This window comes from Danio rerio, chromosome 4 (assembly GCF_052040795.2).
Source record: "Danio rerio strain M-AB ecotype USA chromosome 4, GRCz13ab, whole genome shotgun sequence".
NCBI classification, from domain to species: domain Eukaryota; kingdom Metazoa; phylum Chordata; class Actinopteri; order Cypriniformes; family Danionidae; genus Danio; species Danio rerio.
This window is the reverse complement of record NC_141024.2, coordinates 38,056,804-38,069,427: the sequence shown is the minus strand read 5'-3', so window position 1 is coordinate 38,069,427 and position 12,624 is coordinate 38,056,804. Positions and strand designations below refer to the sequence as shown.

Here is a 12,624-nt window from a genome sequence, read left to right as displayed (position 1 = left end):
ACCTTTCGAGTAGTTTTTCGGCGTCTGAACAGACTCTTCTAGCGACGGGTGGGCAGGCCTTCCACTACTGGAGCAAAAGAGGCTTGGCAAAGGACGAGGAAGAGAGGGGAGCGACGCTCCAGCCGGGTCCCACGCTACCGCCTGAACTCTGTCTTGAACCACTGTGCTCAGGGGAGAGCGCGAACGCAGTCCCCCACTACCAGAAATTATGCAGTCGAGATTCCCACATTTGGGGAATTCGCAGAGGTTCTTTCTACAGTCGTGCAATGTGTACGGTGACCGTAGATATTGTCTACTGTCTGCGACCAATGAAAACAGCGGATTGTGAATCCAGCCGTCCAATCGCTGCAAGGGGGCGTCATCCTTTCGCTCTTCTCGCCGCAATCAAAGGATTCAAACTTTAGTTTGTCGCATTTTCTGTTTTAAACAAATGTAAATGCATAAACACTGGATTTCTTCAGCTCAAATAACCTACAACCAGCATACAACGGCGTTGCTTTGAAGGTGAGTCCACATCTGTTGATTTTACTACTCAAATCATTGACTAAGCAGACATAAAGATTAATTTTGCTGTTGTAAACAGTCTAATTGTGTTTATCAAGCTTGAAAAACTTGCAATTGGTGTTCTATTGCGACGCAGTATTGTTGTTGATTGATAAAGATTAATTTTCGGATCGTGACAAGTTACAGTATGTACAGTAAACCGGTGTTTTAACGTGTATTTAGACATTCGGTGCGACGTACTGTTTATCCTGTTCCACCGTAACGTTCATCATGTCCCCGATTGACAAAAACAAACATAAATGACAAAACAACAATGTCTCGGACACAATATGCTTTTGTATGCTGTCTAAAAGTGAATTTACGTTTAACACAATATTTATAAACACAACGAATATATGAAAACACTTGTTTCATCGTCACTGATGCTGTAAACATGACAAAACATTTAACAAAAGCTGATATCGATGTATGCATTTATGTAAATCAAATATAACAGTAAATATTCATGTAAAAGTCAAGACAAGTATACCTAAATATACTATTCATGGCCTTTAGCTGGTGATTATAACGTTCTATTCAAATGTTTAATGTTATTAATGTTTTTATAATGGGAAATAGTCATATCTTTAATGAGAGCACATACATAAACACCTTTGAACCACTAAAAATGTTTATAAACATGATAGGCAGCATTTTTAAAAAGCTTATTCAGCCCTGTGATTTTTAGTAATAAATACCTATGTAAACATTAACATGTGAGCTCCGTCTATGTTAATAAATCTTTATAGCATGTAGCTAGTAATTACAGCATTATATCATTTTATTATATTATTAATATGTTGCAATAATGTGAAATCATCCTAACTGCAACGATCAGCACATAAATGGGCACATTTATTTCTCTGAAAACATTTATAAACATGACAGACAGCATTAAAAAAAAGCGATACCACCTTGTAGTCATTTATTCCATTAAATATTTATGTAAACATTAAGACATGTGCTTACATTAATTAACCATTCATGTTTTGATGTAATCAACCATTCATGTTTACTTTGATGCCTTTTAGCTTGAGATTACAACATTATATCATTCAAGTCAAGCATTATATTGTTTAAAGCATGCATTTATGTTTAATAATGTTAATAATGTGTTATCATAAATTTCTAAATATATTTATGACTGCATGATATCATTCATAAGGCTTAAAACCCATCCAATATATGTGTTTTTTTCCAGAGACCTCCGAGATGGCATTGCCGACACTCCGGATTGTAAATCCATCTGCTCCTCTGGACCGTCAGCAAGCCATTTTACAGGCGTCAAAGGAGGCCCGTTTGTACAGGGAGAGAAAGCTTAGCTTTGCTCTCCCACCGGCACAGCTCCTGAACGAACATGCTGCATTTAATCATGCAGAAAGGCTCCTTCGAGCTGAAGGAACTTTGGCTCCATCACGGCAGCAGTGTTTGGGAAAGCTGGTGCTACCTTTTGGCCAGTATGCCAACGCCCCATTCCACTGGCTGGCAGAAAACGATGTGGGCTACATGAAGTTGTAAGCACATGCCATTTTGTGTTTTATAAATTTAAGAACTACTAAAATTAGATAATATAGTTAACTTTATATTAAATATAATGTCTATATTTATACAGATGTTTTCAGTCTAGTTTATTTTGCTATTTATTTGCTGTGCAATTGTTCAAATGTGTTTGCAGTGTGATCGATAAGCACAGGGAGGAACTGGCCAAGCAACCCAAAAAGATCCACAATGGCTGGATAAAGGACTGCTTGGCAGAATATGCAGAGAGCTTCCCTCAGCTGTCAGTAACCCTGGAAGCTAACGTCAACCGTGGCATCTACGGGCAGAAAGGGTTTGAAAACTACACATTTCAGGAGATGTGGGAGCTGTACAGCCAGCGTGCTGCCTTGATGGACAGGCCTGAAGATTTTAGCAGCAATCAGAAAGACCTAATTCTCAGGGCACATAACTCTGTCACCCGCTGGCTGCACACTCCTGTTACACACATCAGCAGTGTGCAGATGAAGCGGTTTAGAAAATACATATATGACAAAAAGGACCAGGTAAGTCTTATGGAATACAAAACATAAAATGTTATGTCACTTCTTATTTTTATTTGTATGTACAACATTTTGGATTAAATTTACATTTTAATGTTTTATTTTTTTTTTACACAGAATTTAAAATCTACAGCTGATGTTCCTTCATGGTCGAGGTCAAAAGTGCCATCATCAAGAACCACATCAACATCAACATCTGCTTCTACCTCTGCCAAGGCTGCCACAGCTTCCACCACCGATATGGCTTTAACCTCTGCTATGGCTGCCACCACCTCCATGGCTTTCACCTCTGCCATGGCTGCCACCACCTCCATGGCTTTCACCTCTGCTACTGCTTCCACCTCTTACACTGCTGCCACCTCAGCTACGGCTTCTACCTCTTACACGGCTGCCACCACTGCTACGGCTTCCACTTCTTACACGGCTGCCACCACTGCTACTGTTTTCACCTTTGCCATGGCTGCCAACACAGCTACGGCTTCAACATCTGCTTTCACATCAGCCACTGCTTCCATGTCTGCCTCCACATCCTCCACCACCAAACACAAGGAGCCAATGTCCTCACCCATGAGTGACTCTTCTGTAAGTAAATATTCATGTTAAGTGCACAAATGAAAAGTGAATTGTTATTAAAGCAGTAAGATAATCTTTGTTCACATGTATTGCAGGTTGAACTTGAGGGTTGGGTGCGCTTGTGGGAAAACCCTAATGGCATTTCACCAGCTGACCTCTCGTGGGTGAAGGATGACACAGAAAGAGGGCTCTTCACCAACATTCAGGTCTACCAGGACAGTACAGGTGTGCTGAAGAGAAGGCGGGTAATGAAGTCGGACAGAATGTGGTTTTACCCCCCTGAACCTCCAGGCTACCTCAGCGGGACTGTGCCATCTCCAAACCTGTTCTTTCGGGGCCGCATCTTTGTCTGGAGACCAGTTGGGGTGTGGAGATATTCACTGAAGTGTCCCCGTGGTAAAGACTGTGTGGGTAGTGGAAACAAGGTGCACCTCTACAAGTCAGGATACCACACCAAGGTTTGTCTGTTTACATTTTGTATGATTTTTACAGCAATTAGTGCACTGCATCATATTTAGTTGCAATTAGTGCAACATATTGTACTTTTTTAAATGACAATTTTCAACAAATGTAAATTCATACACAGTTCAAATTACACAATGGTTTATCATGTTACAGGTTCGTTACATCTGTGATGTAGCCAACTGGTACACGATGCTGACTGAGGTCCTGTGCTGTGGGCCATGCACAAAGGAAGGCAGGAAAGGTGCTGGTGCCAAGGTGGGTCGTTGGTTGGCATGGCATCCTGAAATCCTTTGTCAGCTCAGTGAGGCTCACCAAGCCATGTTCCCTGCGATTTTAACACACAGGTAAGTAAACTGACAGGTGGCATATATTTAACATTTACCACAATAGCATCTGTTTTATCACACACTGATTATCACACTTTATAGGCGTGGTGTAGACAAGAGTGTGATCCGGCTTCTGCGGGATCGCACCGAAGGGAACACTATGATAAAAGTGTGGCGGCAGGTTCAGGAAAACCACGTGGAGGATTATCTCCACAGAAAGGACCTGTACACAACCCTCCTGATGACCCTGGTAAAACCCGGAGCGATTGTGTCAGCCTTTAGACACCAGTTTGAGGCTCCACCTCCTCAAAGAGAGATGCCTTCTGCTCACCTGCTTCGCCACGCCTTCCTTCTCGCTGAGGCCGAAAATGTGCAGGACTACAGAAGCCAGATTCTGTCCACTTTTGGCACAGTGCTGAAAATGGACTCCACTAAAAAGGTAAATACAGCAATATAGAACATTGTTAAAAATTTATATATTTTTTTCATTAACTTACAATTATGTTGTTCCAACACCTGCATGACACTTGAGTGGTTAACAAAAACATATAGAGTAGAATGACAGGTTTTGTCACTGTTCATTTAGGCCAGTGGTTCTTAAAGTAGGGGTCGGGACACCCCGGGGGATCATAAGACAATGGTGGAGGGGGGGTCGCTTATGTTCTTCCAAAAATCAAATTAATTTTTATTAAACTACTAGATTTACCATGTTTTATCCATAACCTACAGAAGAAAAAAACAGTTACATGAAAACAACAAAATGCAAATAAAAAGCTATCAGCCTTACCTTTTTTTGCGACCCCGGGGGTGGTTATGTAATATTAAAGACACAGCAGATTGATTTTAAGGCTGCCAGTCCCTAAGATTTTTGGAGGTAAAATCATTCAGATTTAGAACTACAGGACAGAATAACATATTCAAACATTCATAATCAGTCTATTTTAAACATATGCAGATTTTTAAATAAAGGTATATAATTAGCAGTATACAGAGATTAATTTACAGATAATAATATCTAGGCTAACTGAGTTTCTCATGTCTTGCAGGTGGTCAAGAAGCTGTCTGGGGAGGGTAAAGGCACAGCGGAGTGGTTCACCAGCATTGGCAATGAGTACTCACAAATAGTCTCATTTATTCTTACATGCGAGGAGTCCACTGAGTGCCTGAAGCCCATGTGTCAGGGAGTTATGGACAGATTCCAGCTGGCCAATCAGCCTGTCCCTAAGATCCTGTACGTTGACCGTGGCTGTTGTCGTGCACAGGGCCCGACAGCTTTGGAGTCATTGTTCAAGACATGGGTGGATGGTGGTATGGTTGTCCGTTTGGACATTTTCCATTGGATCCATCGCTTTGATGCTGCCATCCGCACAGACAGCCACTCCAAGTATGCAGTGTTCAAGTCTGCCCTTGCAGGAGCGGTGATGGCCTACAACCGCGCAGACTTGGAGTTGCTCATCAAGGCTGTCAGAGCCAAGGATCCGACAGCTTTTAACAGAGTGACAGATGAAGATATGGTGCGACTGTATGTTTCAAGTGAACGGCTAAAGCACCATGTTCGGAGAGTCACTCTTGGAGCTCAGGAGACCTTTCGACTTGTGCAGATCGCCATCGATGAGCTCAAGGGTCCTGCTGGGCTGGACGAGAGTGGAGTCAGTCTCTTCAAGTCAACAGGTACATAAGCCTGTAAAAATTTTATTAGTACTTACAGTAATGAAAACAGCACAAAGTATATGAAGTACACAAAAAAGTCATCATCTGTATATTGGTCTATAAAGTACAACACTATTAGCATAAATACTGTATATAATACTGTTTATAACTGTATATAAGATTTTTTAAATATATATTTATAATGTGACATGTTGACTCATACATACATTATTATTACCTAACAGAAGCAATAGATAGTATGTGGGAGGCCCAGCAACGGCACCTGGAGTGCATGCAGGATCCTCCGGAGATGAGCATGTACAGAGTGGCTCGCAGCACCAGCATCAATGGGGTTGATGTGCCTTACTACAAGTGTCTTCGTGGAAGCAACAGTCTGGAGGGATTTCACAAATTTCTGCCTCACATGATACCAGGTGTGTTAAGCAATATGCTTTCAGTTATTCAGTCCATATCTTGAATACTATACTTAGCTGGTTAAGGAAACCAATCATACAGTTTGTTCACCTATAATATCCCTTGAAGGTGTTCTATACTTCATACTGTTTATTGCATTGAGTTGGAGAAAAAAGTGCAACTTTGTACATGTATAAAATGCTGTGACTGCACTTACTCTTTATTGTTACGGACACACCAAGGTCACGCTCCACACGGACACTCAGTGTCATCGTCTGGTCAACTAAATCAGTCTTAGATCCCTTCTTGTTCCTGTAAAGGATTCTTCAAGTAAGTTCGTGTGCTTTGTAGTTTTTAGAGGCTTCCCTGCACATCCTCTGGGCTAATCATTACCTGCTCACCTCTGCCTCACCTATCAACCTGATATACTCACTGGCTTACTCACCTTTAACATATTCACCTGCTCACCTGCTCCAGCTGAAGTGTAGCATACTCACCTGATATACTCACCTGCTCCAGCTGAAGTGTAGCATACTCACCTGATATACTCACATGCTCCAGCTGAAGTGTAGCATACTCATTTAATGTACTCATCTGCTCACCTGTTCCAGCCATATGTGTTGTATACTCACCTGGCATACTCATCCTGCTTTGCAAGCAATCATGCTTTTTGTGGTGTGCTTATTTCAGCTGTAAATGAAGGTGGCTTGGCTTTCTCAAATTTTTTCACCATGTCATCGTTGTTTTAAAATAAGTCACCTTTACTGTATGTGTGGCCATGACATGATTTTAATGTTCTTTTCTGTCATTTCAAGGTCCCCACTGTGCGGCACGTCCATTCCAGGTGTACCTGATTAGTGGGATTGCACGCTGGAACTCAGACCGCAGTTCTGATGCAGTGTATGGTGGCAAAGGGCGAGTGCACAGAACCTACTCCGCACCTCTAATCCAGCGTCTCAACACCCGCTGCCAGCTGTTGTTTGGAGAAACCGTGGAGGAGAATTTCCGTGCCCCTTCTGCTGTGGCATCAAACGAGCTGCTTGGTTTGGAGTACCTCTTCAGCCAGAGCACGGGTGAATCTGGTGCCAACTTCTCCCTCGCTGATCTCTCAAATGATGGACCAAGTCCAGAGCAAGAGGTGGTTCAGCCAGACCAGGCTGAACCAGATGAGGATGACGAGGCTTACCAGAGTGACCCAGAGGCAAATGATGATGGGCTGGGTGTTGCCCCAGCCCACATAACTCTTACCACCAATGAAACCACCACAGCTCACCCTCCGGCCTTTGTAAGTCTTTTTCTCTTTGTCCAAATGCATCACTTTGTTACTCTTAATTATTTAAAAAAAGAAGCCAGACAATATATGCAATCATTTAAACTTACTATGTGATTATTGTGCCTTTCATCAGGAGGATGCCTGCAGCTCCAACCCCCTACCAGGATTTCAGCAGCTGGAGAGATTCTGCTCTCTTCTGGTGGAGATCGGTTTCTCTGAAACCAAGCTGAGCCTGACGACAGACCAGAGGAATGAAATCATAGATGCATGGAATTCTGTGGAGGACCACGACAAGCAGCCACAGAGGTTTCACCAGCTGTACAGGACGCACTGGGGCAACACACTGTACTGCCGGACGAAGAGAGATGATCTTGTTGAAGCTGCCATAGTTCAGAAAGTGAAGATGGCCCAACGCTATGCGCCAGCTCAACAAGACATCAGTGCTCTTCATAACCGGCTAATGTACACGCTGGTGAAACTTCTGTGGCTGGGGTTACCTCAAGGTTCCAGCCGATCAAGCCCTGAAAAATCATCCATCCTAAAGGCTTATGGAAAAATCCAACACTGCATTTTGGTGGAGGATCCGGTTTTGAGCAAGATGGGGATTCCTCTACCAAAAATTAATTCAAAGACTGTCCGAGATTTTATCCGTCGCCAAGAGAGGCTGGTCAACCTGCAGGCAACAAAGATGCCATCCTTAGTTATATTAAAGACCACATCGGTCTCCTCGGAAGAGTTACCTCCAGCAGAGTGTCAGCCGTCGGTTCTCCCTCCTCCTGCTTACCCAGAAATGGAGTACAAGCAAATCCCCAGCACAGCAGGCACCAAGATCTTAAAGAGTAGATCAGACATTACGGCGCCAGCTCCAAAAACTCCATCCCCCACAAAACACAATACAACCCCATTACCCCAGCAGAAAGCATTATCAACCATATTCAAACCTCTGCCCAGAACTCCAACAACCACCACAGATACACCAGAGGCCCCAGCTACCTCCGCCAACACCTACAGCCAGCCTGACACCCCTGCATTCTGGTCCAGGTCCTGTGTGTATAAAAGAAAAAAAACAGACACTCTAAGTGAAGTTGGTGCAAAGCTGTCTCGGGTTCACCACTTGCCTATTTGCACACTCTGTAACCAGCCTACTCAGGGGCATAAAAAATACAAAAAGAAAAACTTTTGTGTTGTGAAAATGATGTCTACCTCCAAAGGACTGGAAAACAGAGTGTTCAGCAGTTATGAAGACTTCATGGCTGTTGTGGACACACTGAAGTGAACTCAAACACTCTTTTGATAATGTACATTTCATGTATATATATAGTTTTTTGTGGTTACAAATTTGTGTGTGTTATTGTTTGTTTGATTGTTTGTTTTTTCTACAGTGTAAATATGTATATAACGACATTATTACTGTTTGCAATTTCATGCATCTGTTCTATATTTTATTCAAGTTTAGTACATTTTTGTATTTAATATTTAAGAGTTTATTGTTTTTATATATTTAATATTTTATTACATATATTGTATTTACTTGCAAGCAATACTTTTTGTAAGTTCTTAAAAATAAATTCCAAATGTTTCACAATTTAAAGGAATTTGTCAGATCTTTTACAAACCGCATTATATAAAAACGAGCTACAAACATATTAAAACAAAACAAATCTGTACTTCCCTCATAAAGAATGTTATGCTATTTTTATTTTAAAAGGGAACTAAGTCATAAACCTTTACAATAAACATATATACATAATATTATATATAACTGCAGTGTTACATTTAATTTTTATGTTAAATATTTAAACTGACAAATATATTTACTGTAGCTTATACAGGACACTAGTCTTTGTTCTTATACATTTAATTCAAATAATATTATATCATCAAATTTTGTTTTTTAAAATAATGGCTCAAGGACAGGAATTTCATAGTAATTTCCTGTTTTATTTAAATAAAAAATTGAATGAATAATTAACATGGTTAAAACTAATAAAATCACTGCTTTATTTAAATAAACTGATACTTTATAAAAGGGGACAGAAGATGATGAGTTTATTTACAATATTACTTTTAACAAATTATGAATGGGCCACAAACCTTTATTTTCAGTCATTTAATTTAATTGAAAACAAACTAAAAACATACCATATCAAAGACATAAAACATCACATTACTTCATTAAAAACAATAAACTTTACATAAATTGCTACTTTAAAGTATGAGTCAAAAAAAAACAGGGGGAGGGGCATCGAAGACGAGACATATTTAAGCACATTGGAAAATTAACTGAAGGACGGTAGTGATTTTTTACATTGTGAACAATTACACGTGATATTACATGTACAACCTTAAATCACTTCTTCTGATATTTCCATCACCTCCCTTGCCCTAGCTTTCGAGTTATAAATAAACTAAATGTCTTGAACACATATGTAAATGAAGGACTCTAAGCATAGAATTTCAGCCAATCGCGTTGTGATTAATTGCACTACCATACGTTCCACCGCCATTCGCAGGGGTCAGCGTGGCCGGAGTGCAATGGCCAAGCCTCGCCCTGGGTGAACCACCTTCTTGATCATGGTATCTCCCCTGCCAGGTAAGTATGAGTTGCCGGGCGGCGCAAATGGCAGCCGCCGTTTTCTATCGGCCGTACTCCAGGGCGGTGATGCCCAGCCACCGAGCATGGGGAATGGGCCAGCAACCCCTGTCTCCTGACGGCGCTGTACTTGCAGCAGACGTGCCTGTGCTTGCAAACCACTCGCTAGTAACTGTGGCAACGCATGAAGAGTTTGAGCTTCCTCCAGATGCTTGCTTCGTGTTTTGTCATCAGTTGGGGCTGCCAACACATGGATTCCACTGGACGCACTCGATCTGGGGATAACAGACCCTCTATGGGGGGAGGGGATCCTCCTGTTCTTTCTTTCTTTTCCTCCATCTGTTTTCTTCCTCTACAGATGCCGTTTTTCTCTGCTTAGTTTCTGATTTGGTCTATTTGGACATGTCGACCTCCTGCTTTGCTGCGGTTCGGACCGCCTTTGCCTAGAGCTCCGTGCTTTGCACTCTCGCCTTGTATATTTCGTGTCCTGTTTTCTTACGTCAGCCTACCAGCACAGTGCTCAAACGACATAGCTTGAAGAACACGACGGGATCTACAAACGTTCCGCAAAAGAACTTGACTGACGAAAGCGGAAGCGCTAACGGAACAACCTCCCGCTGCAGGCACCTTACATTCCTGAGACGGGAAACCACCGACGGCTGGCTGCGAAATTGCCTCTGGTTCAGATTGGTTTAGAACCGTCCCTCTGCCCAAAACGCCACAGACGTCTGCAAAAGATTGCAGTTCTTGAAACAAAGTTACCTCTGATCCGAGCAGAAGCGTTCGCTTACTTAATGGCAGATAAAATGATGACCTTTCACACGGTCTGCATTCGTTCCGTCAGTAACAGCGGCAGGCCGGCAAATAAAATTCTGACATTCCACAGGGCACACTCGCTTGGCGGACAAAAGCCACCGGGGGCTCTCTTTGCGTGTTCCTTCACCTGGTCAAACCGCTTTGAGAGGGGACCTTTCGAGTAGTTTTTGGCGTCAGAACAGACTCTTCTAGCGACGGGGTGGGCAGGCCTTCCACAGGCGCGCGCAGCTCTACTGGAGCAAAAGAGGCTTAGCAAAGGACGAGGAAGAGAGGGAAGCACCGCTACAGCCGGGTCCGACGCTACCGCCTGAACTCTGTCTTGAACCACTGTGCTCAGGGGAGAGCACGAACGCAGTTCCCCACTACCAGAAATTATGCAGTCGAGATTCCCACATTTGGGGGTAGGGTGAAGCTGCAGGCCCGGAGACCCAACCGCACGCTCAGACCTGCACGCTCAGACCAGCACTTCCAGACCTATCATTTTCTCAGACAGTGCCACCTGCTGTTGGGTTGGGTGAAGCGGCAGGTATCGAGACCCACGCTCAGAGCAGCACTTTCTAGGAAGTAGCAACATCGGACACGTGAGTAAGGTTATTCATTTTATTAAAGCGATTCTTGAAATTAGCAGGTTTTATGGCATAAATCAATGTGACATCTTATTACACTAACAAACAATATTTCAGTGTTTGATTTGAATTAGTCAAAAGATAGCATTATTTTATGATATTTACAGCGTGCTCTTATTTTCTGTTATTGTACCATTCTGGGACACTTTTCTAGCAAGGATTTCTGGCAAAATAAAAAACTTTAAAGTAAAAATGTTAAAATAAAATGTATTGTGTATATAAAGCAATTATTAATTGTAAGATATTAAAGTGCTATGTAGGTCTACTGAACGTATTACTGTATTATCTATCTGAAAGTGGTACAGACAATAACAGTAACACAATAACAGTTTAACAATTGTAAATAAGATCTCTGGAAATTAAAATATCAATTAATCTGCATAACATTTACATTGTGAGCTCTCTTAGGTTAAAACAAATATAATTTGCTTGTGACTTGTGTATTTTTTTCCTAGATGGATATTACAATTCAAAAAGGGGGGTCTCTGCCAGTACCTGTACAGTGCACCAAATGCTGCACATATTTTCATTGTCCATTTTGTGATGCCTCAGTTTTCCAACCAACACGATTAAAAAAAGTGCAATCACATCTGCAGGCACATTTTAATAGATCAGTCCAGCATGAAGGTAATATTTGAAAATGTACATCTGATTATAGTGAAAAATTGTAAGAAAACTTAAAGTGCAATCTTATACTGCTTTTTTTTCAGAATTTACAATACACAGATGTGGACGCCTCTGCAGAAGTCAGCCACATTATCACTGCCTCTTCTGCAAATCAACCATTTTAAGAAAACTTGATTTTGTTAAACATTTAGGACTCTGCAAACAAAAACAACAACCACCAACCCCTCACACTAAAGCCACCACAACTTTTGCCACATCTCTGCCCGCCACACATGTGCCTCTCCCCACTGCCACGGCTCTGCCCGCCACACATGTGCCTCTCTCCACTGCCACGGCTCTGCCCGCCACACATGTGCCTCTCTCCATTGACACGGCTCTGCCTGCCACACATGTGCCTCTCTCCACTGACACGGCTCTGCCCACCACACATGTGCCTCTCTCCACTGCCATGGCTCTGCCCCGCCACACATGTGCCTCTCTCCACTGACACGGCTCTGCGCACCACACATGTGCCTCTCTCCACTGCCACGGCTCTGCCCCGCCACACATGTGACTCTCTCCACTGACACGGCTCTGCCCGCCACACATGTGCCTCTCTCCACTGACACGGCTCTGCCCACCACACATGTGCCTCTCTCCACTGCCACGGCTCTGCCCCGCCACACATGTGCCTCTCTCC

At 42.5% G+C, this 12,624-nt stretch overlaps 1 protein-coding gene, 1 long non-coding RNA gene and 1 pseudogene across 2 annotated transcripts in view; 2 read left to right on the top strand and 1 right to left on the bottom strand.

Annotated features, from left to right (window-relative positions):
- Window positions 1–12,624, top strand: part of LOC137491105 (uncharacterized) — a 698,540-nt gene that overhangs the window by 337,810 nt on the left and 348,106 nt on the right. The window lies entirely within an intron of this gene.
- LOC101883188 (uncharacterized) lies at window positions 333–8,869 on the top strand. The gene is made up of 11 exons (NR_200081.1): window positions 333–504; window positions 1,745–2,057; window positions 2,219–2,585; window positions 2,700–3,164; window positions 3,251–3,613; window positions 3,774–3,964; window positions 4,049–4,385; window positions 4,993–5,617; window positions 5,842–6,340; window positions 6,826–7,295; window positions 7,417–8,869. It is a non-coding gene; the product is annotated as an uncharacterized LOC101883188 (long non-coding RNA).
- Window positions 9,740–9,884, bottom strand: LOC137494494 (U1 spliceosomal RNA; annotated as a pseudogene).